Genomic DNA, 23,071 nt, shown 5'->3' with positions numbered 1-23,071 from the left:
GTGCTGTGATACCAAGTCTATTTCTTTCAGTTGAGATAAAACTATATGACACGATGACCTGTACCTATTTTTCACCTAATCCTGCGACATCCCAAATAGAGTAATGTGTGGATGAAACACTCTGTCAACCCGTTCTGCTCCCTGTCCGTGCCTCCCTCTGAACATAGCAGCAGGCACACAGGCTGACAGCAGGTTGTTGTGATACTGACCTAGGTGCAGAGCAATGACAGAGGTTTAGTAGTCTCATGAATAAAACATATAATGATTAACACCAAAAAAATGTAAACAGTAGAACTAAAGTGGGGCTAAAGTGCGTTATTATATACTGACAGTCAATAGAAACTTTGAGGTAGAAATGTACTCAGAATTCTACTTGTAGGGGGGTTGTAATTATTCATTGTGGATTTACTGATGATCTAGTGCCCTGGTAGTTGAGATAATGATGAGTTGTCATTTTGTCATGATTCATTGCACATGGGTTGGTCACTTTGAAAAAGTGAACCAAATACACACCAAGCAATACTCAGTGAGTATCTGCACAATGTGAGAATGGGTTTTGAAGGCCTATATAAAGGTGTATGGGCTGTTCCCAACCCACAATCAGAAGCCTGGTCCAAAGCATGCGCCGACGGATTGCTGCCTGCATCCAAGCAAATGGAGGCCATACTCGGTATTGACTGTTGTGACTTTGTGTTTGGCAGGTGCTGTTTTCTTTTGTGAAATTCTTTATTTGAAATCATTCTTGAAACTTTACATTTTCTGTATGCCAATATGTTAAACAAATGATTCATATGAAGAAAATCCAGTTTCGGGCTTCAAAATAACAATTATGTTGAAAAATATGGTCTCAAAGTTTTTAATGACTGTCAGTGTACAACAAAGAAAAATGTACAAACTCTGGGAAACAGGCTCCCACTGAGCAGTAAAACATGAAGTGCATAATGCATCAGATTTTTGTGTGTTTCATTACAAAGACGGCATCATTATTCAGTTAATCAGCTTTCTTTTGGATTATGCGTAAGTAGCATGGTGGCACTGCAAACCTTGGCACCATAATGGTTACTAACTTCTTAATGCCACTATTATTTCTATTTAAAAAAAGAAGTATTTTTCAGCTTCTAAAGTCCTCCCAGCTTGTACTTTATTAGGAAATTGAATATGCCTTAATGTTAATGAATGAATGCATTAATTAATCCAGTGTCTCTCATGGATATCCACAGTCCCCATAGCAATAACCAACTGGATATGATCCTGCAGCACAGAGCTGGGATCAGTCATTTGTCTCTTCTCTAAAAATTTGCTCAGCCTTACAGGCTGCTCTGTTTTCGTCTTCGCTTGTTCAGTCCACCTAGAATCCGTCCTGTTCATTATTTTTGTGCAGGACTTATGTACTATGGAATTCGCCGTTTAATGGCAACCCAGATCACATAAAACACACATGGCCCACAGCCTACTGAATTTTGAATGAAAACAAAATAGGGACCACACTGGCAAAGGAATGGCATACATTTTGTATTCAACTTTGGCAAGCTAAAGTCTATGCTCATTAGGCCTGTCACGTTTCCAAAAAAACAGTTTTAAAACAAAACCTCAAGGCTTATGAAATAAGTTGGGGAATAAAGGTATGAGCAGGTATGTAACAGTCTCTTCCATATTTCAGGCACATTGGAATGCAATTTTTAGATTGAAATTCAATTTAAATATTCAATTCAAACTAAAATATCTGAGATAATGTCACTTCTATTTTCTCACTTTGATACAAAGTTTGTTTTTATACTAAGAAAGGAACGTGACTATATAAACGAGCCAACCTGCATGTGGGTCACTATATTCTCTCTTGACTCTTGTGGCTCCCGCTTTTGTACAAGTAAAAGCAGGAAAATTTGCTTTCCAGATGAGCAGTGAGGGTTTTTCTTAACCTGCACACATAAAGTAGTATAGCGACTTTGCCAAAGCAGGGCAGGATTTGTGATATATATGCCATCCTCTGCACACGAGCTCAGACAAGGTCAACAGAGAATGCAGCAAGGTTTTGGCTCCCTGCGTTGGCTGCCAGAGTCGTGTTTACATCTAGAGTAGACATTGTGCTTGCAATGCTGTTATGTGCATGTATTTTATCTTTTTTAACGGTATGTCTCAAGCTTGAAAACAATAAATTATTGAAAAAAATGCGAGCTATCAATATGTTTTAGAGCCACATTTAGTGACGAGGAATGAATCAGTGAAGCCGACAGTGAAACCAGTGAGAGCAGATCGGTGTGTATGTGTGAGGATGTCAGCAATGATATGGATATTCATTTTTAATGTGTTGTGTAAAGCTATGCAGCTGCTGACCTGATCATACATTTTAACCTGCTAGATAGTTCCTCTGTCTGGCTTCACTGTCTGATGTTACCAGACTGAGACAGGGAATGACTATCCTTCTTTGACCCTTGATAGCAACAGTAAAATGGTCTTACAGGAAATAAATCAATGATCATTTCAAAACCATTAATCAACCATTAATCTAAATTAATGGTCGAGACAATCCTCCAGACACAGTATGAGCACATTCCTCCAGTCTATAAATCTGCACCTAGCAGATGTAGTCCTCCTAATCGTGTACTGTTTAAACTGTGCTGCAACCAAAAGTCCAATATGGACAGATTGGGTCTGTGTGTGAGCTCTGCTGGTGTGGTGTTGTTCGTGAAAAGATATACAAATACTTGTAGATTAGTTGCATTTGGTGCAATTGTTGGATAATCCAAGATGACAATATGACTCAAATAAGTGCTACCAAATGATTATTTTTATTCTGTCCTCAATATTTTAAAGAACAGAATATACACAACCCATAGTGGAGGAACATTGCATCAGCATGCAGCATATGTACACATTCATAGTTAATTTTCTTGTGTGTTTAAAGCTATATCAAATGTGCCTTTCTGGTCTTGCAGACATCTTAACAACATGGTCAAGGGCTTGTGAGGTTGCTGCATTAGTCTGACTGTAGTTATTAGTACAGCTTTTTCTTTATCCCTTTAGATACACTTCACAATTAAAAGTAACTCCTTTGCTTTTGCTTAGGGAGTACTGTGCATGTAGTTAGGTAACAGCAAATTAGTAAAAACATGAGTGAGATTTTAATCTTAAGTGGATTTGTTTCTCTTTTCTTCTTTTGGCAGCTTGTTATTTTGCGATGGATGGATGGATGGATGGATGGATGGATGGATGGATGGATGGATGGATGGATGGATGGATGGATGGATGGATGGATGGATGGATGGATGGATGGATGGATGGATGGATGGATGGATGGATAGATCAAACAGTGTACAAAAGAATGTGCAAATCAGGCTGGTGGAAGAAATACAGTGCCAACATTGCTGGAATTTACAATAAAAAATAAAGAGTGACAAGAAGTCTAAGTGCAGTGTAAGTGTAAAAACAGAAATAATAATAAGCTGAAGACATTGCTATCACAGTGTGCATCTCAAGCTATTGAGAGATCACATGGATATGTAAATTGTCAGTGCTGTGTGCCAAAATGATTCACATTCGCTCGCATAGATATTTAATCAGTATTTTTTGTTGAAACATGCAAACGGCCTAGCAAATAAGTGCATGAAATTTGCAGTTTGTTTCTTAGATAATTTTTGTAAATCATTATAAGTATTAGTATTGTAATATATCTTACACTTCTTCTATTCTTATTCGTTCCTAGTCTATCCTATGATCTTCTGTGAGGAACAGAAGATGGTGGGGGCTTGAGTGAGATAGGTGGGGGACGTTTTCACAGCTAGAACAGACTGACATGAGCAGTGGACCAGTGGGTGATGTTTGGGGAATGCAGCAGCAATATCCAACCGGTCGAAATGTCAGCAACAGGCAGCAACACAATACTCCCACATATCGGTGCTGATCCCAGTGGGCAATGTAATAGGGGTGCGACATTTAAAAAAACAATGCCAGAGAAAATCGAACAACCCAGATTTACTGGTCAGATCCGACGTGTTACCGCGGTCATGCATACTTCTTTTGCCACGCAATGTGATGGCATTTTAATTATTGTTGTTATGTGCAAGTTCTTAATTAAAGAAAGACACACTTCTTTGTTCTTTTTGTGTATTTTCCATAGGGACTGCCAGTTTTTGTTCTTCTGTCTGCCTGCAATAAGGCACACAAAAGCACCGTCAACAATGAAAAATATCCATATGACAGTGATGAATGGCTTGTTTAAAAGCCTGAATAGCTCTTGACTCCACAGAATTCTGGTATGTCCGTATAAAGGGGCTTGATCATGAGGCATGCAATTGCTTTGTAAGAGATAGACATAATTGCAGCTAATTATTTTTAGAATAATGATGGAAATTAGTGTTTCCTAAACAGAGGGAAGTATCTTTGAACCGCTGTGATGATGTCCTTGCAGCATGTTTCTGCCTGGTTGGAACGAAACTACTGGGCCACCCTTCATTGTCGTACGACAGTGAGTTTGGGCGAATTCACAACCAAGCAAATGTTTAATTTTGTTTGGAATATTAGAGGAGCACGGATGCAACCATACATGAATAGAATCTGCAGTAACCATCAGTGGCTTTGCTTTCCCTGCCAACATTATTGATGGCAGACAGAATGTCTCCAAGGCTTGCGGCTCCCATGTGTGACAGAATGAGAGAGACGAGGTTGTCTGTGAGAAAATATTTCTGTTTATCAGTCAACACAGCTCGCCACAATGAAAGGCGTTCTGTTACATACTGTACATAAATGGCATGCTGCATTGCCTCCCTCGTCCTGATTGCTTCCCCCTGCACTGTCCCCTGTTGTCCCTTTTGACAGAGCGGCTTGACAGACAGATCACAAAGATGCACAATCATTGCATGGTGGGGACTGGGATGGAGTGCGCCCATTATTCTAAAGCAAAGCTGTCTGGCGGGGCAAGGCCTGCGCGCCACATGGTGCCATGATAGATGGGGACCATTAATCAAGGCAGGACGGGGCCCTGAGATTGATGTGCAGAAATTCAAATGCTCAAGCAGCATTTGGAAGATTAAGGCTGTGTGGGCAAGGTTAGGAGGCTACCTTCCTGTTGTGCAGAAACAGGTGTGGTTGCCGAGCCTCTTCCCAGTGGTGACATGGGATGGGCGGATTAAGGGATGCTCTGCTCTGTAACTGTGAAGCCTCCAGTGTTCTTTTTTTTCCTCATAAAGCTCTGTCATGTTTCATATTGAGTACGATGCCCTAGATTTGTCATTGTCCCAGCGATGTCCTGTCCTGGTTTCTGAAGTCCTTTCAGGAGCAAATAGGATTTATTATGATACTAAAGCAATGGAATAAACACAAATGAATGCAAATGCTTTGTTTCCATAAGTGTAAATATATCACCCGCCTCTATACATGATGCATTACAGGCACAAAGGGAAAAAAAATGGTAATGCAAATCCATCTTAGCAGAAAGTAGGGGAGGTTTTGCAACTTTTAAAGGCTCAAAGAACAGCTAGATTTAACACACATGACTCTGTATATGATTGTGTTTAAATAGGTTCTTCATGTTGCTCACTAAATACGCTGAAGCTTTTCGAATGCATCACAAAAGTGTAACAACCATTTGAAATAAACGGACTAATCATTACACCCACATTGCTTATCATCTTGCTGTTCTGCTTACTTACAGTAGTTCTCTTGCAATTCCACTTAGAGCACAGTGTTCTAAATAGGCTAGAGAAGTGGATAATGACTAGAGTGAACTCACTAGAAATAGTCACTTTGCACCCACTTTTGCTTTGCTTCATTTGTATCTTAGTCGCAAACTACATTAGTGATACCAACCTTATCTTGCAAGAGTCTGCACTTGTATTCGGCCATTATTCAAACAGGGAAGAAGTCACACACGGCAACATAAATGAGTTTAGAAAGAAACTGTGTCACAGCTCCTAATAGAGACTTATTTTCCACCTTATGAGTTATCATGGCTGTCCTCTAACCATGTGCAGTGGTACCACTTATGTTTAAGTACTCCTGGCAGTAATACTATATTTTGATAAAACGTTTGCATCAGTAAGTGGTTGTTCTAATATGATAATGGCAGTCAGATGGTGTGAATAAGTCTTGTAAGGATAACATTAACTCAGTGGCGTCCAGATGGAAAGAGAATGAGCCACATGGCCAAGAAACCTAACATCTGCAAACTGTACAGGGATACAGACATAATTGTTATAAAAGTCACAGTGAACGGAGTGGAAATAACAACAAAACATAATCCAATGTCAAAACAAGGTTTTCATGATACTTCAATTACACCTTGACACTTTCTTCACCTAACAAGGCATATACAATAATAGCAATGAATTAGATTTATATAGTGCGTACAATGGATCCATTTTTCATTCACTCACACATTCTCACTCTGATGGTGGTAAACTACATTTGTAGCCACAGTTGGCCAACATTCATACACCAGTGTGAGCAGTCGCACTGGAGGCAAGGTGGGTAAAGTGTCTTGCCCAAGGACACAACACCACATGACTAGGACAGAGCAGGAATCAAACCGCCGACCCTTCAATCATTGGACGACCCGCTCTACCACCTGAGCCACAGCCTTCCCCATAAATATAGTGAGTGAAAGGTCTAAGCTGTATTAAACCTCATCCACTGTCACTTCATTAAATGCAGTGCCTCAGGTAAGAAGAGACTTGAGAAAGCCAAGTGCATTAAAACATAATAATCATACACTAATACAGTTTTTGTAGTCAAAGAAAAAATAAAACATTACATACAATATTTTTCAGGTAGATACTTCCTGAAAAATATATTGGTTTAATTGACAATAGTGCAAAACAAACATTTTATGCATCACTATTTCTTATTATCTCTGCTTTTGTAGAGGTTTCCTGAAGTAATTTGATTATTCTTTTTTTTTTTTTTTTTTTTTGCATACAATTTTTCATAGTTGTTCTGTCTGACCAGCACTGTAATTTCAAGCAAAATACAGCATGAATTATTGGCCAGATTTTCAAGCTTTAGCTACTACAACAACACTTCATTCTGTTCAACATTAAAATGTACTGACATCGCAGCCTCTAGTGGGGCCACAGACTTTTGGTCTTGTTACCTTAATGACCTCTCGTGGTTTTGATGTATGCTCTAGAGGAATGTGCGTGCAGTCATCAAACTCCCTGCATGCTTTTAAAAAAAAAGTAAACCTTAACAAAATAAAAAAAAAATAAAAAAAATTCTCTGTAATGACAACATGCCTAAAGAACATTACATCCACTAGCACTGTGTGTTTGGGTGGATCCGCTTGTTGTGTGTTGCAGAACTGGTTAGACAGCTTTCGTTGCTTTTTCTTCAGGCGCAGTGAGTCATGCTGAAAAATACCTAAAGCATTTTGCATTACTGCAAATGTAATACTCCAAAGTTTAGGGATTTTTTTTTATGTCATTTCCATCTGCTGCACTATTTTTAGCACCCAGTTATATAAGACACGAGGTGTTGCTGTAGGATTATGTCCTTGTGTCATGGACAAATTTGTCAGAATCCATCTGTGGAGCAATTTGACAATCACTTTTTTTTTCTTTTTATGAATCTTAAGAATGAACGAAGTTGGTACCAGCAATACAAAGATATGGGAAAATAAACAACAAAAAGAAGCATCCCTCCAGCCACTCAGTTTCTATTCCAGTACATAAGGTACATCCTAATGTTTTAAATCATGATCTAAAATGTGACTGCTTTTGATCAAACTATGAAGTCAGTCCTATCTGAATGCTGTCTAAATTGAATGTATTGCTCAGAGTCAACAGCGAGTGTGTGAATCACAATAGAAAGTACAGATGTGCACAAGCAGCTCCTTACTGATGCCTTGAAGAAAACATTCAATACTATCGGTAAAAACTCCTGAATGCCGAGGAGATTTATTGTGTGCCTTGAGAACAGGGGGAAAAAAAATAAAAGTCTTGCAACATTTATGGCACTTCCATTTTTTTCACAATGACCTGTGTTCATTATTGCGTGTTGTGAGTGCCAGTCTCAGTCATGTTTAGAGCGTGACATCTCATTTGCTCTGCTACTTTCTGCCATCAAACATCGTTGGACAAATCAGCGGAGATGGCCATGACCATGCTGCTGCCCTGATGATTCTGCTGTCAGATAGGTTGTTAGCATGTTAGCAGCACACTGGAAATAGGTGGAAATAGGTGTGTGTAAATGTGTAAAACAATGCATTGTCTAAAATGAAATGGAATCAACCAATCAAAGCATGCCACAGCCAACACAGTGTGTCAAAATATTAGGTTTCCAGTCAGCAACTTTTTTTTCTTTCTGAAAAGCAGCCAATGCGGCCAATGGTGTAATTACTTAACAATGGTACATGGTTAAATGTAGTGTGACGGGACTGCAAGTAGATAAAAAAAATCACTAAACTGGCACAGTAATGTCAGTTACACAGCAATAAAAAGTGTTACTATTTAGATAAAATGAAGTCACTGTTAAGTTGCTGTTTCCATTAAAAGGCTGTAGCAGCACAGAAAACCATGCAAGGCTGTATTTCATTCCTTATAAAGTCACCTTTTTTGTAAAATTAATTGGCATCATCTTTTTCTTTAACGGGTTGCATAACCTGTGTGTTGCATCATTTCCCTTAACATATACATATTCAAAATAATCACAATTATTATTGCAACAAATATTTTACATAATATGCAGCGTTTGAAAATAACGACCTTATCTCTTGTACACTTCCCAAATGTAAAGAAACGCTCACTGCTGGCTGCAAGATTTCACTCTCTGTAGTTTAACTTGAAAAAAAACTGAGATTGTGAAAAGTCCAATGTGGCCCCAATTATTTTGCTTTGTATTATTTGTGATTTTTTTTTTGCTTTAGATTTGAAAGTCTCTATGTGAACATTTTGAAAATATTGGCACCACATGTAATAATAGCAAAATCAGATGGCTGACAGACATCCCAGTCTGTGCTTTGGATTCCAGTTTGTGCCCTGAATCCCCACTGCAGAGAGACATCACGCAATTACTGCCCTGTTGGTTTCCATTTGAAATGAAAATACCTGACCAAACTTCATTTCATGAAGCTGCTCATTATATTCTTTTCTCACTGAGAGTGTAGCATTGTCAAGTAATAATTGCAAAGACGATCATCTTCTCGGAATATGACTTGTCATATGAAAATGCAGATGCTTCATATAATGATAAAGTATAAATAAGAAGTAATATTGCAATTTTTGTAATACAAACTTAAATGATACATGACGTACATCCCTCTATGAATGCGGATTGAGTGACATTTCCAGGAGAGCGTGACTGGAATACCATGTAGCATATATCAGCATGTTGTAAAAAAACAAAAAACAAACAAAAAAATAGGTGATCTGCAACTTTCCATGCTGTCATTTATGATACAATGAGAAATGTCTCCAAACTCTAGGAGAAAAAAAATTATAAATGTGTTAAATGTGCTCCAGGAGAATTTAGTTGTGATTCTCATCTGGGCATCCAGCTAAGGCAAGAGGTAATATAGTCGAGGCAATAAAGAACGAGATAACTAGGAGAGACAGCTTGTGAATATGATTCAAAACTACACCAGGGCCATATCCAAGCAGAAAGCAGTCATCTGGCTTTGACAAAATGAAATACATCAAGAAAAGCCCTGAAAAAAATCAGCTTTATCATTTTTATATTGTTCCCATGACAAGAAAGACCTTCAGCAACTCTAAACCCATCCACAGAAGCATCATCCCTGGCTATTTTTCCCCCAGGGAAGACTTAAGCCATTAGATGAGAGGGAGGGAGACGGAAAGATACAGAGAGGCAGATACGCAGAGGAAGAGGTTATAAAGTGAAAGCAGCCAGCACTTCTGATGAATATTTCCAAAGGGGAAGTGCAAGTAGAGGTACAAACATCCATCTCTCACAAAAACAAGCCTGAGGGGATGGGGAAGGGATATTGCTATATTCACCACAATGCTTAATATTTTTGTCTACTGTTAGTCACTGATTCAACAGCTGTAATCTCCCACATCTGAATAGGAAACAAACAATATGCTCAGTGTGTCTCCCTGTACAATCGAATGTCATAACCGACATCTGTCTATATTCAGTGACAGTGGTGCTTTACGGCGCCCAGTGACATTTGTTGTAGTGCTGAAACAATTGTTCAGTCATTGATCTGTTGATTGATATGTACTCAACAACAACTTTCAGAATTTATGATCCGAATCTTTAGGGGCAGTGATCAAGCAATGCCAATGCCAGTGAACATTGTGATGAGATTTTCTTTTTTCACAATTTTCCAACATTCTTAATTTGCTATTCATCCTAACTGGCTGCAAAGAATAACAATAAAGGTGCATCACACTAGAACTGGAAAATCAGTATAATAATGCAAATATATAGTGGCATAATGACATCTTTAGTAGTTGAGAATGAAGCCACAACTCTTTGTGTGTGTTATTATATGAGCTTCTCTGTTCTGTTTCATGATTTGGCAGCCAGTCAGGCATGTTTGTGCATGTGAGTCCCTCTATTTGAAACTAAGAGTGACCTTCCACTCTGCAGTAAAAAAGCAAAGCTGTAGTCTGGTGCTCAACCATTGCTGTAAAATCTGAATAGTTTATATAAAAGTATGTTACTTCTGGGAGGTGCTAGTTTTTATGCACTACTTTCATTTCAGCTCAGTTTGAGAATGTCTACTGCTGTTCTGAGGTTCTCCTCTTCTAGTCCTCCATTGGTATCTGTTCCGATCAGCTTTGTGTGTATCTGTTTCTACACTCGGGTCGGCTCCGGTCAGGTGTCACGGGTCCGTTCTAGACCATGGAAACAGACACGAGCAGAGAAAAGAGTGACAACAACTCATTACAGCCATTCAATGCATTGTACAGTGCTAGTGTGGCCTAATGGTCGAGGCTGGATTATTATTTTGTTGTTGTTGTTGCTGCTGCTGCTGGCTGGTGTGTACACAACTTTTCTGGTTGCTAATGAAAGGCAAAGGGAATACGGAGATGTGACCGACATGCTCATTGGATCACATATACTGTTTAGCATGTACCTTGTGCTGTAATCCACCTGTTTCAACGCACAGTATTCCACTAGTCAACAGCTGCTGCCACAAAAGCATTAATGTACTTCCAAAAAACAAACTCCACCAAATCTAGTTGCTGTTGATGTATACATGGTTGTAAGTAAATTGGCTCATATTTCAAAAAATCTGCATTGCAAAATATTTTGTGGGCAGCAACTTGCTTTCAAGGCTTTTGTTAGGCCTCAAGGATACACATAATTTGTGAGTGAGACACAGTGAAACACAAACACAATTGCGTTTGTTTCCAACACAAGTCTGCAGGGGACCCACAAATACAAAATAAAAGTCATTATAATCATTTCAGTTTTGATGTAATGTGATTCGAGATTGTGCATTATATGTAAATGATGGAGCATGTATACCACAAGGAACTCAAACATTTAATCAAAGCATGGCGAAAGTAAGTTTTCCAAAATGTAGAGTGGAGCTGACCTGTTTATAAAGGAATGCAGGATTTTTAATAGCAACATACTTCACTGCACTGGATGAAAAGGAATATTACAAAATTAGCCCACAACTGCACATAAATCTGCCACCCTTATTGTTGTGTTGCTTTATGATTGTGCTAATATTGTGCTAACAGGCTACACTTTTCTCCCTGGAGCTGGAGAAGCCACCCTACAACCATAGTCATTCACTTATGATCTATCTGTACCATTACCAGATGCACTGGACCCCTTCTAAGGGAGACAGCTTCGACTCTGTTTGAAAGCAGCCCACTGTTCATCAGGCCTTACTGTGACCCTGTTGTGCTCTCTCAGCAATATCTAGTTAGTCCAAATTGCTTCTCTTTGTTTCACCATTTTCAGCCCACATCTGTAGAAAGTAAACAATGCAGTATTGTAATGAGAAATGGCATGCAGGGAGAAAGGGAAGGGATGAGACCTCAGAGACTGTAACCCCCTTGCTCCTTCTCTCTCTCTGTCTATTTCTGTGTGCGAGTGAGAACAAGTGGACTGCCAAAGGGAGAGAGGTACCAAAAATTGCTTCTGTTGAATGCACTTCTACGCCTTTATTGCTTCCTGTAATTGCTTCTCTGAGAGGTAACTGGTCTCCTCTTGTCCTTTTTTTTTACTATTGAAGGATTGTACCCTGCAAAACACGAAGCAAACCACGCCTGAGTCATGAATCCCATTTAAAAGTCAATGTTGAATGAATACATACGATGATAGAGTCCGAATGTGTACATCCAATATCTACCGACCTAGATTATAAAATTTAAATATTATATCCTCCCTAGAGAGAGTTTACTTGACAAAATTCATCATACTTGATAGAAGATATGTCAGAGTAGTTATCAATGTGAAAAATAGTGTAATGCAACTCTCACAGATCCATACATCCTCCCCTTTAGGTCTAATCTTGTGCTATAATACTTAAATTGTTACGCTGTGAGAATACTGGAGCAGGTCAAATTAATACAATGGACTAATATGATTTGAGAGGTGTATAAGGTCATGCATGTACACCAAGTGTGTGTGTTATTTGTTGCTGATGTGCATCTTTGTGGGTGTGTGTATGGCGTGTTGATGGAACAAAGCACCAACACTGTGAAGGTTAGCAGTTTAATCCCTCGTGGGAGCAACAATGCTAATGATGCATGCACTTGATGCATGATGAATGCTACGGAACTTAAACACGGAGAGAGAGCGTGCGATGGCATATGTTAAATAGCAAATTTAAGAGGAAGTGGAGGTAAGCTCCCAAGAATGGCTTCATCCTTGTCTCCAGGTGTTCAGTAAGAAGGTTTTGTAGAACACACTGATATCCAGGGATTAGAGATTACTGTCACTACAGTGGATTTATTTGGTTGGAAACCAGAGAAGCAGTAGACTATATCAAGTCAGAGAAGATATACAAAAAAAAAAGGTGTAGGGGAAGGAAGGTTCTGTCGTACACGTTGTATATGTGTGTTTGAAAAGGCCAAAAAAAAAAAAAACATCCAACTAAATAAAGAAGTCAGCTCTGTTATATACTTTACACCCCCATGCAATATAGCTTAAATGTCAAATAATTCAACACTGTATGATGTAACCATAATTGCATTCACTTCTTGGAACTCAGAAGTCAGTATCGCTTTCATTACTAAGATCCAAAAATACTATGAAAAAAACATTTCATATAAGCACTTTTTTTAAATGATAGATTCAACTCTACTATACATAGAAGACAGCAGCTTTCTATGTTCTGTGATTCTGTTGGTTGACGTCAGGTGACAAATTTGACCTTTTTTATTTCCTTCTTTAGAAAATCTTGTGTGATTTTGCTTGTATGTTTTGGATTGTAATCATGCTGGAATGTTCCTCTGCAGATCGTGGAGGCAGGAAGTCATCTCATCAGCCAGTATTTTGGAAATTCCAAGAAATTCATGGTGTCATCTAGAAATGTCATCTCCCTAACATCTTTTGCATTCGTGTTGCCCCCTGTAATCGTAAACCCAGCTCTGTGCTTCACTGTGGTGACTATGCATCCACTGTGGTAGTCCTTGCCAGGTTCACAACAAACACACTTGACCACATCTGAGACAAAAAAAAAAGGTATTTTTCTCATCTGAACAAAGAATGTGCCTTCAATATTCTTTAGGCCTCAATATTTATCTTGTAGTTTTTAACTGAAGGGTAAGTAAAGGTTTGTCTGTTGGACTCCATCCACAGAGATTAAGTTTATGTTATGTCCTTCACACTGTCTGAGCTGTCACAGAAACTCTGATTTTTACTGATAACCACTGTGCCAAGTCTGAAGGACTTGCTGTCTGGTTTTCAGAGCCAAATTGTGCTGGTAGTGCACTCCCCAAGGTGTCATTTTAGGAGTCCAGTCACCAAGGCTCTGATTCGTGGCACTATGGTTTTTTCAATACCTTCTGGTTACTACTGCAACAGTGTTGTGACAGATTTTTACTTGGTCACCGACCTTCTTCTCTTCTTTTCCATCTTTGTGAAATATCACAATCAGATTTATTTTATTTCCTCTGGCAATTCTTCCCCATGTGAAGCCATGATGCAAACATACAGGCCATAGGTCCAAAACATTTTGGCTGTTACAGTTTGTTTTACAACCATGAAAATGCATCTGTGGGCATTAGGTACACTGGGAGTCATACATATACTCAATTAGCTGCAATGACCGCTTGATTTCTAACTTGTGTATTTGTGATCATAGTTAAGTATACATATCAACCAAGAATTAATGCAATGATTGAGAGGGGATCCAAATTTGAATTCAATTGACATTTATATGTTATTACACAAAGATGTGCTCACTTCTGTTGTATACTGTATAGTCGGCTGTTCTGTTAAAAGGTAAAGTCAAGAGAGGGCTTGGAAGTTAAAAGATTCCCACATTAAATAATCAAAGCTTAGTGTAACAGGAGAAGAAGATTAAATGCTTAAAAAGAAAAAAGGAAGAAAAAAAGCCCAGTGAATATCTTTACATAATCCAATTTTAACTAGAAATTGTCACCTAATAAGAAGATGATTACAGATTTCTCTTCAACTACTTTCTTTTTAATTATATTTCATTTGATTCTGGGATTTTCTCCAAATACTGTCAGTATGGTCTTTCTTAGTGTTGGTGTCGTCTCTCTAAGATCCCAGCACCTGCTTCAAAGAAAGTTTTCCCTTCCTTATTGAGAATGGAGTTCCCAAAAGTGGTCGCCACAGTGAAGTGGACCCTGGAGTCACGCTGTTAACTGCAAGAAACTGTTTTTAAAAACATGTCAGATTACTCATGCAACACATTACAAGTCTCAGGGATCCACTGCTGAAGTCTCAGGTGTGAGCTGCTCAGCATGTACCAGTCAAAGCTGTTTTAACATGAAAGGCAACGTCAACCTGATCTCACAAATTAAAGACATCCATCCATCCTTTCTCTATACACCGCTTTATCCTCACTAGGGTCATGGGGGGTGCTGGAGCCTATCCCAGCTGACTCAGCGAAGGCAGGGGACACCCTGGACAGGTCACCAGTCTGTCGCAGGGCTACATATACAGACAAACAATCACACCTACAGGCAATTTAGAGTACTCAATTAACCTCAGCATATTTTTGGACTGTGGGAGGAAGCCGGAGTACCCGGAGAAAACCCACGCATGCACAGGGAGAACATGCAAACTCCATGCAGAGAGATCCCAGGCCCACCCCAGGATTCGAACCAGGGATCTTCTTGCTGCAAGGCGAAAGTGCTAACCACTACTCCACTGAGCAGCCCAAATTAAAGACATGATTACATTAAATATAGACAATGTAGGAAACAAATTAACTATGAGTAAAAGGCAATGCATTTTTATATGAAATAATGCCACACTCACACCATGGTGTATCTTATACTGGATCAGGGCTATTTGATATATTATGTATGAATTAGTAGTTTTGACCTTTAATTACAGTCTTGTAAATTATCAAGCAATCAAGATTTAGGCTTCCCTTGAAGCCATCAGCTGCTACACTTGGCATTAAAATCTGTGTGAATCATCCCTTCTCTGCAGCTAAATCAATGGCACTGCAGTTTGGTGTTTTTAAGGCTGTTTATTCATTTATAGGTTTTGGCATTATTCATTGATTAAATGCCCATAAAACAGACATTACTTTACAAACTTGCACTTCTGTATCTACATTTATTAAAGATAAAAGACAGTGAAATAAATATTTCAGTGTCAACAAAATCTACCAGAGCACTCATGTATATTTATTCATGTTAACTCATGCTGGCTGGCATCAGTCATGCAAGGGCCGTTGCCAAGTGGTTGCCACAGTGGATGCATATACAAAAGTATTGGCTTTCTGAAAGATGGGAGTGTGGGAAGCAGTGCTAATATTTCAATATAGAAACGATGCACTAACAGTGCTGACACCATATTTTCAAGAGCTGTGAATGGCTGAGGGTTCTTACCCATTCCATTATTCAGCATTTTTACACACACTGTCATGCATTATGCCATATATGTGCTACATGTATTATGGTTGTATCTGTCTCATACATTACATCTGAATTTTCTGGTGATATGTATAAAAAATTACACTGCAGTTGTAAGAGGGATGTTAAAGTGTTAATTAACGAGTATTTGTAAGCAGCAATAGCTCATTCTGTGTGTATAAAGAAGCTTACGTTGGCGTGTAAACATAGAAGTTAGAGCAAATACTGTATATCATAGTATCTGTATGGCTTGTAATTAGCAGAATGTTAAAAAATAAAGTGTGAGATTATTATAAAATACTCAAAAATGCTAAAAAAAAACCACAAAAAAAAACAGATTCATTAAACCCTGTGTTTGCATGTAAAAAAAAAATCACATCACACTGTATTTGTCGCAGCCTAAAAACCTCTGGATTGTTGTTGTTTCCAGATTTCCCTGGAGTTTATTCAGGTGTCAATCAAACCATACACAAGTCAGATAAAAATGGGGCAAACGCACTGAAACACCAAAGTCACTTGAAAGTAAATTGTTATCCCTTGCTGTATTTGCTGGAGTCCCCCGCTGCTTTTGTAACCTAGTTTTTACCTTTCAATTGAAAAATAAAGTGATAGAGCTGTTGAATGTTTGTATTTTACTTACAGTAGGTTTCCTGTGCATTGACACATTCATAAAAAAAAAGAAGAAAAAAACCCACAGCATTTACTTCAAACTCACTAATTCTAGCACAACTCATGTGCTCACCATGCTTTTTTCCCATCTGCTGAACACTGGCACACACTAAAGTGTGAAGCAATAATCGCATCATTTGGAAAAAAGTGAGAAGTACAACTGTACCTTTAGTTAGTATACATCAGGTGTGTTTATCATTCCAGTGGTAGTTTTGGCAGTTTTGCGTGCCTGCATATAAGAAATACGTGTTTATTTTTACTTGTGTTTGTGTTTTGTTGAGATTGCAAAGCCTAGAGTGGAAACTGCTGCATCCAAACACTTTTCAGCAGGTGGTGTTTGCACAGTGAATACACCATGTCTCCGAGTTCCACTCCCCAATTTGAATGCCTCGAAGCAACAATCTACCCAGGTCCTCTTCCTACATGCCTATCATTGTTGCTGTCACTCCTGCAGTTGCCTGTCACTTGTATTTTGTGTTTCAAAGCTGTTAATTTATTCATCTTTTTTGCCAGGCACACTGCATTTAATTTGTGATGAAGGAACTGGAACAGGAGGCAAAATGTTCCCATATTACGGTTACATAAAGCTGAACTTTTTCTTGTATAATGTATGTATAAAGATGAGATGCCTCCTGGCTTCGAAGGCATTTATCAGCAGTTTTGCCCTTAAAAAAGAGGAAAAAAATGTTGTCTACTGTAAATTGCAGCAACTAAGATTACAGAAGCAAAGCACTGCAGTGCTCATTATACAAGTTCAGTTTTTTCATTATTTTCAGCATTTTTTTCTGCAGTTTCCATAGACTGTATAAAATATTAGGTTCTGCATCGCAAGTCTTCTGAAATTATTTTTTTTGAGAACACTACACCTGTATTTCACATAGATGCATCATGACAATTACAAAACATAAACAGATTAAGACTGGACATGATTTATTATTTATTTATTTTTATGCAAGCAATCAGAGTATTGAGCTTAAAAACTAAGCTCAATACCATTTTTTTTTTTGCTCTCTGTTTTAGTGTTTTCAGTCACAATTGTTTCTATGTGCATATTGAACAAATTATTTCTGACTGAGATGTCAGGATTTAAGTTAATTTTGTCCAGTGTCTTTACACTTATTACATTTACTGTTTTTCAGTTTGAGGATAACTGCAAACTCTGCACACTGGCTATTTGATTTTGACAGAAAAAGACAGCTTTTTGTGAGTTTTTGATTTTGCTCATGTTTGTCCACACTTCTTTCTCCCATGGCAAAATATCCAGTAGACTTCTACCTTCACAGAACTTAGCCTTTCAACATCTGAGGTTTTTAAGCTGACTACAGGCCAAGAAGTCACTAAAATGATTTATCTTTGTGGTTAAATAGGATAAAGGAATGATAAAGTATTTCAGGGCTGAAACCAGTAACCTCAAATTTCATTGAATATGAAATTGTGCAATGACAATAAAGTTCTTCTCATTCTCATTCTTCTCATTCTCATCAATGGCACGTTGGTTCCGCATGTCATGGAATGTCGCATTTCCTATTTCCAAAAAAATTCAACCTGATAGTCTTGTGCATATATTTGAAAATCCCGAAGCACTGTGGAATCCTTCTTTGATTATGCTTCTTGGTGCACCGACATCTCACATATTTATTGCTCACTACCATTACAGGCTGCATGAGGGAGGCTTAAGATATTCCCACACAATCCCCAGATGCCCTATGGGGCTGATGCAGCACCTGTCGCCAGGATGAAGTGTGTGCACGTTACTTTGATGGGGAAGATGTCAGCAGTGCGGTGTAGTTTTGCAAATCACCACTGAAAAGCTTTGAGATCCATACTATGCAATACTATTAATACTGTAGCCTAACTATATTACTACTATACTATGCTATACTGCACTATACTTTACTATACTATACCATATTATACTATACTACACGATCACTATTACTTCACTATAATGTACTGCACTATACAATGCTATGCTATGCTATAGTATACTGTACTGTGATGTACATTACTTTACTATGCTATACTATAACTATTACTACACTATTACTATAACTATATGATTACTATACTATGTTATACGATAATACACTACAATACACTGTACCGTTTTGTACTATTCTGTACTATACTGTTACTATTACTACACTATACTTTTTTTATGCTATGCTATGCTATGTTATACTAAAATACACTATACTAGATTATAATATACTATATTGTACTATATTATTAATGTTACTTCAATATACTATAACTATTTAATTACTATGCTATACTATAATACACTACAATACACTGCACTGTATTATACTATACTATATTATACTATACTATGCTATACTACACTGTGACCACTACTATTACTATTACTGCACTGTACTATAAACATTGAATTTTTTTATAGTACACTACACTATAAATATCCATAATTTAAGAAGTTGGCCTTTCATTGAGGACACGAGCAGTGACATACTTTCACCATCCAGCACAGAAACTATTTTCCCACACACATATTAACAGTGTCTGTCACATCACTGCACATTTCAGGCCCATTTTCCACTTGATGCACTATATGTCTGCAATGGGTATAGGGCCAGTGGGTTAGACCTCTTAGCTCTGTGTACTGATGTGCACTAAAAAAAGTTGACAAATGGCTTTTGATGGAGGCAGTGAATGGCAGACTATATCCCCCTGCTGCTCCTTGGAGTGGCCAAGAGAGCCTAGCATTAAGTGGGACGTGTACATTGCTGCCTACAGACTGTAGTGCTGCAAACACTGATGGCTGAAAGCTTGAATATGAGCCTGCAACAAATCTACCCAACATGGATCCCCATTATTTGCTGTAATCATAGAACTAGACAGAATAATAGTTTGCTGTAAAGAATGGTATTTCCCTCTTTCAGATTTTCACTCTTGGATCATTATAATTAGTAACTTCTTCAACTCCTTCCTCTTGTTCTCTGATTTATGATGACAGAAAACACCAAGACTTTCTCCACAGGTTTGGAAGCTACAACCAACCTACATTTAGACTTTCTTTTTCCTTTTTTTCTGCTCACCAGCAAGGGTAAATCTACAAATATATGCAGAACTGTTAAAAAAAGAAAAAAAAAGCATGGACCTTGAGGCTGCAGTCCTTTCCCCTGTTGTAGTTCAGTTCAACCAAAGTTCTCAGAGGTCAATATGTCATTTTCCTCAGATAAGGACTGGAACGCCCAAAGATCGGGGCCACAAGAGGCCTACTAGAAATTATGCTTCTAAATTGTTTTCCCATTTATGTTTTGGTGCAACAGCTTAACTCCTGGTGAACTTATTGGGTATTTTTGTTTTGTTTTTCAAGCAGATCATGATCTTTCTCCAAGTCTAATCAAGTGCTGTGCATACCTAAACATAACCACAAAATGTGCAGCAACGTTGTAGTCTAACCCTGCAAGTCCATATTAAGTTCTGTTAGGTGATTAAATTATTATTTTAAATCACTAGCAGGTTCTGCATCAGTGCATGTGCCGAATGTGTTGATTCCTCATTACATTAGCAGAACACAAACTCTGACTGCAAATGTGTTATATTCCTTTACAACCCTCCTGCTGTTGAAATTTCAAGGTGGCATGACTGAAGAGAGGCATGGCTGTCTGCAGTTCAGAAGTCACAGGAAATTAGTGATCCTGCTCTGGGTCAGAGAAAATATGAACATTTAACTCACTGCCTTTCACCAGTGCTTCTACCTCCATTTCCATACTATACAGTACAATGGTAGAAAGGCAAATCACAGTTGAGCAGGAGATGAAAGCATGAAGCTCATGATTTTTTATATGAGATGTACAGGAAACGAACACAAAAGCTGAATATTGCAGAATTCTGTCCATCCTGACTGTGGATGGACAGTGCAAAAAGAGAGTATGCTGCAAGACTGGTTTTCTTCTACAGATATTTTAAAGGAAAAATTAACAATTCCAATCCAATTTTGTCAAATTTAGTGAATATCTCCTCATGGTCCACTAGCTTCTCAATTCTGTGTGCGCGCTGAAAACAAATCTGGTGTTCATACACTGCTCTGGTTCTTTAATGGGAAACAAAGCGGGTCAGACCAAACCACATGACATTAAACTGGCATTCAACAAGCATGTTTGATACTTTGCATGTCCGAGTTTGTTCTCATTCGTGAATCATGCTCGTGCACAAGACAGGAAGGGAGAAGATGGGCACAAGCGTCATTGGGGGTGAGAACATCTGTAAATCTGCCACATGCTAACTATCTAAACATGCTATTTAGCTAAAAATCAACAATCTTTTACTGGAATCACAGACTTCATTTGCAGTTACTTTTTTCCTAAAGGTTCTCATTGGAGCACATTTTAACTGACAGCTATTAAAGCTGACCACAGGTATTAATTTACATGAAGAAGAAAACTACAAGCCTTTTACCACTTTTACTGAGTCGGTCTGATCCTATAAAAATACATGTTTTTGATTAAAAGTTGCTTTTAGACAAAACCATCGCAGGGAACTGAAATATAATTTGATAATGATTCTAACTAGATGTCAACTGAGACAGCAGTAGACTAAAGGGAATTCTTTGGAGTATTAAAAGTGATTGAGAGGTATTAAAAGTTAAAACTTTACAGGAGCAGACAAGGTGTATGGGTATACAGCTGTTACTAATCATTTATCTTTTTCCTGCTACTTAAATGCTTTCCCCCCTACCCAGTAATGCATTCTCAAACGCCGCTGCTTATCTCACTCCTTCTGCAGTTTTTACCTAGCAGTGTGTCAAGGTTCATGCGACACTGGTAGAAATGTGGAACCCACTTGTGTATATAGTAGGCTTACATTATATGCATGACAATTTACAGTCTCTTTATATTTATGCAGTGCTTTTTTGCTCTCCTATTAGTTTTATTAATATTACAACAACATGAAGGGACTTACTTTCACACCCATTTGTCTATATTTGTCTGTACGTATGTGTGATTACATGTGACTATGCGACACAAATGGGACCCTGATATTATTAATATTTTATGGTATTATGATATAGCCTGCTCTTAGAGGTTCCAGATCGTGCGCCTTTTCCAGCAAACGAATCAAGATCTCACACGTCCTGGCAGGGTATTTTTCAGTTCTTAAACTCAGTATACTGTAAAGATGGTTCATTTCACCATGGCTGTATAACCACTGGCGTTAAGGTTGTTCTAAATGGGCTGTTTTGCTATGAAAACCAATGAGCTGCTGCTGTTTCTGCATCCTTCAGGAAGAACTTGCTGTCTGTGTCTGTGACTGACAGTTATGGTTGTCAAGCGGACACAGACAGCAAGCCTGAGATGGAGAACTATTGGTTATTTAGGTGTTACATAGTATCTGGGACCTTGGAGGTTTCAGCTAAATCATTTTATGGCACCACATTGTATGCTGACCCACAGCTTCTAAGGGAGCATTTGATAGTCATTTCATAATAAAATCTTTTTTAGCATACATGTTTATGATCTTGCACTATTTAGATAAATATCCCATATAAAAATATGTATGCACATGAAGAATTGTACAAGAATTGCATGAATTATGTGATGTCAGTGGAATTACGGATTTCTCATTTGACACGTCAAATCCTGCAAAGAGTGATTACAAGTAAAAGATGATATAATTATGGCAACTGCTGAAGATTAGACTGGAAGATCAAAAAGTATAACCTGAAACAAGTCTTGGACTCTGGCCCATGATTTGGGACTTAGTTTCCAACTTCATCAACTGCAGCATGAATTCAGCTAAAACAGACTCTAAAAAAGCAATAATGTTTCTCAGTTTTGAACTGTGGTCAAGAAAAAGTTTAAAGCCACCTGCTTCCCACTGAATAGGAAAGAAAAAAGAAAATCTTGCATGCTTCTCTGTATCTTTGAATTGTGTTTTGATATGTTGTGACACAAAGGTCACAAAGCATTACAGTGATGCCTCAAGTTGTGCTTCAGTCTAGTGAGGCAACAAAACTACACGCACTATGAATATGTTTATAAAACACACTCTCTTTAACATGAATATCTCTTGATGTCTCTGACAGAAATATGTATATTGTCATTATTAATGACACTTTTATACTCCCTTCTTCTCCTTCCTTATTCTTGTCTATCGGCTTTGCTGTTGTGTAATTATACAAATGGTGACTGACACAAGTGTAACATATCATGAGTTGTAGATGAGCCACTGCTCACTGCTTGCGATTGCCAAAAGATGTGTCATTATAGGCTCACTCCTCTTGTCCGTCTCTGCATCTGCCAGTGTTTCTCTAATTGTCATAATTATAATTATGTGTAATCTCTGTGCTCAAAATGTTTTAAAACTATACGTTCTACACCAGCGTTTCCTAACACTCGTCCACAGTTTTTTCTAATTACAAGTCTTTTACATTTCTCCCCTTTAACCTCACTCTT

The 23,071-nt window shown here is 38.1% G+C and overlaps 1 protein-coding gene across 3 annotated transcripts in view; it reads left to right on the top strand.

Moving 5' to 3' along the window:
• Nucleotides 1-23,071, top strand: part of lrrc4ca (leucine rich repeat containing 4C, genome duplicate a) — a 172,705-nt gene that overhangs the window by 13,845 nt on the left and 135,789 nt on the right. The window lies entirely within an intron of this gene.

This window comes from Acanthochromis polyacanthus, chromosome 8 (genome assembly GCF_021347895.1).
Source record: "Acanthochromis polyacanthus isolate Apoly-LR-REF ecotype Palm Island chromosome 8, KAUST_Apoly_ChrSc, whole genome shotgun sequence".
Lineage (NCBI taxonomy): Eukaryota > Metazoa > Chordata > Actinopteri > Pomacentridae > Acanthochromis > Acanthochromis polyacanthus.
This window is presented reverse-complemented; position numbering and strand designations above follow the sequence as displayed.